Below are 3309 nucleotides of genomic sequence, written 5' to 3'. Positions count from 1 at the left end.
CGGGGGGGGCAGCGAGCAGGTCCTCTGTCTGTGCTGTCAGACGTCGCACGGCACCCCCCCTCCTGCCAGACATGTCACACGACACCCCCTTCCTGTCACACAGCACCCGTCTCCTGTCAGACATGTCACACGACACCCGTCTCCTGTCAGACTTCACATAACACCCCTCTCCTGTCACACAGCACCCCCCTCCTGTCAGACATGTCACACGGCACCCCTCTCCTGTCACACAGCACCCCTCTCCTGTCAGACATGGCACCCCTCTCCTGTCACACAGCACCCCTCTCCTGTCAGATGGCACCCCCCTCCTGTCAGACATGTCACACAGAACCCCCCTCCTCACACAGCACCCGGTTAAGGGCTGGGCTCTGCCAGGCGGAGAGAGCGCACAGGGGGTTCGCGCGAGGGCTGCCGACCCTCCAGGACCACCCTCAGGAATTAGACGTAAATCTCCACGACGCTGCCGAGAGTCACCCGGGAGATCAAGGATTGGGCATCCATTAAAATTAATATCCCATGTTGAATCCGATTTGGACAGCAGTCCAGTGGGTGTTTCAAATGCAAATGGCCATGTGCATTGGCCTTTCTGCTGTCAAGTCGACGCACTGTAACGCGTGATGTGATGAAACCACCTGGAATAGATTCAGAGCTGGCAAGCCTACTCCACACGGCCTGCCCTCCTCCTCCTCCTCCTCTTCTTCTTCCTCCTCCAGCAGAGGCTCTTGGGCTGGATAGTGCCTGCTGGTGGGGATGGCTTAAATAAATTCAGAAGAGCCTCCCCCCAGGCAGTCCATGAGGAATAGCTGTGCAAAAGAGCTCCCTCCCCCTCTAGATAAGCCCTTTATTCATACCAGGCTCAGCTCCCAGGTGTCCAAACAGGACCTTAGCTCTGCTTTGTCACTTACTCAAGTGTAAAAGCCCTTTGAGGGGTGAATAGTACCTTGCCTTTATCTACACTGCCTGCCTTTGAGCTCTGTAAGCAGAATCAAGCCTGTAGGAAGCATTTGCGGGAGTTCAGTTTTATTCAAATGTGTGGTTTAGACCAATCCTTGAATGCTTCAAACAAATGTAAATGTTTGCATGCATTTAGAAACCAGCTAAATTCTTCCGGCTGGATTCTCCAAGTTGTTACGCTGCATGATGTAGCAGCCCTACTGAAAGCAGGTGAACTGGAGCAGCAAAGAGACTCTGGCTCTTGCTCACGAAATCTGTACTGACACGTTTTATAACGCTGGGCACAATCCGTTTCGTTTAAATAGGATGTTAAAGTTTGTTTATGAAAAGTAATGACCTGTAGGAAAGCTTCCATTTTTACTCTATGAAAAATGGAAGATTTCCTAAGGATGGTTACACTTTGGGGCCCTGATCCAGCTTTCACAGACTTCAGCTTGACCTTTGCCATTGACTGGGCAGGTTCTTTGCTGGGGAAGATCCGAGTTTCATTCCTGCTGCTATGATGTTACAGGTAACTCCAACTGCAGCAGGGAATGGCAGCTGTATCTGTCATAGGGCTTGCCTTGGAGATGTAGGTACCTAAAACTTCATCTGGACCCTGAAGATAGTTGATGTATGTGGTTGCAGTACAAAGTAAAGCTTCTTTTTCTTCTCCATCAGCATGAACAATAGGACAGAAGGAAATCCTTGCCACATATTCTGTTTCCTAAATGACCTACTTACCAGGTGCTCAGCCACAACTTAGCTTCGATCTACAGCGCCTAGTAGGATCCCAAAGTAGTCTGCCATCCGACTTCTGCCAGGCCCAGAACTGCTTAGCTTCCAGAATCAGGAACATTCAGCCCAGTATAGCCACTTGAACATTTAAGCACATGCATTTAATCAGAAATAAAAGACTTATTCCTGCAGACAGCAAGGCATGAAGGTTATTTTTAACAAAGGCATATCACCAAAGTTAATATTTGTGTATATTAAATGCTAGGTCTGATTAAATAGATTCAAATACAGCAAAGTTGAATTTCAACCCACATTATAAACTCAATTATTGATCTAACATGAAATCAATCCATTTCTGAAATACCAGAATGATTTCATAGCTGTGGCACTTTGCCCAGAGAGCAGTCTTACTGGAAGGCTTCTAGCCAAGAGCTTAACTAATCTGATCAGCATTCTTGCACTTGTGCCTTTCAGATGAGATGTAAATACAGGACCTGGCCATGAGACATTAAAGATCCTATAGCATTTTTCTGAAGAGTAAGGAAGTTTGCCACTGTATCCTTGCCAGATTCCAGGAATAGCAACATTCTGCCAGCCTAAATTTCAAGTGCTTGCAGTTTCAGTTGCATAAAAAAAAAATCTTTTCCCTATTCTGTTTTGGTGATGCAGTGCACCAAAAATAATATTAAAACCACCATACAAATAAACTGATATCCTCATAATACCTACATCTTTTTATTTAAAAAAAATTACTTATAGTTCAGGAAAGTGCACTGATGAAATCAAGTCAGTTACAGGAGTTAACAAAATGACTCTGAACACAATTTCTTTTGCAACCTAAGACATTGTCCACCATACTATCTCAGTCCTTAATAATAAACAGTTTGTACTTTCAGAGTGCCTCCCTTCTGAGTTGTTGCAAAGCACTATGCACATGCAGGGCATTAATACATCAAGTTTCACAATAGTCTTGTGTGGTAGGTGTCAGAGGAGGAAAACTGACACAGAGCAATCCTAAAGCGAAGTTTTCAAAAGTGGACCCTGAGATTGGGCTACTGTTTGGGGGCATGCAATTCAGGTACTTACAGCCTTGATTTCCAGGAGGCAGTCAATCTGTTGTACTACTGAAATTAAGCCTCTTGTATCTTGAGATGGGCACCCAAATATTGAAACACAGAAAATTCTGCTGTAATGCCTTGTCCACATTCACACAGTAAGTCTGTGCCGAAACAAAAGAAGAAACACAGTTTCCATCCACATGAATTCAAAGTTGAGTAGGCTTCCCTAAGGAGGCTGTATGATGGTGCTTCTCAGTTAGGTGTCCATGGGGAAACAGTTTTGTTTGCTTATTTATTAATGAGGACCCTCCTGTTTCCTGATATAAACAAATACTTAGAATGATAAACATATACGCTTAAAAAAATTGGAGTTCAGAGACAAACTTGTCAGCTTTTATGCACATGCTTAATCTTATGCACACAAGCATGGTCATGGTGAACTCAATGGAATGGAATCAGGACCAGAATGAGCAAGCAGTGATGCGGACCCTTATACCGTGGAAGCAATAACAAATCTGGCATGATCCGAAAATTTCCAAGTGGCTTGTTTTTCCATTCTAAATTAAGTACTTTTGAATTC

The sequence above is a fragment of the Gavialis gangeticus genome, unplaced genomic scaffold, assembly GCF_001723915.1.
Source record: "Gavialis gangeticus isolate Ggan-Ray unplaced genomic scaffold, GavGan_comp1, whole genome shotgun sequence".
Taxonomy (NCBI): domain Eukaryota; kingdom Metazoa; phylum Chordata; order Crocodylia; family Gavialidae; genus Gavialis; species Gavialis gangeticus.
This window is presented reverse-complemented; position numbering follows the sequence as displayed.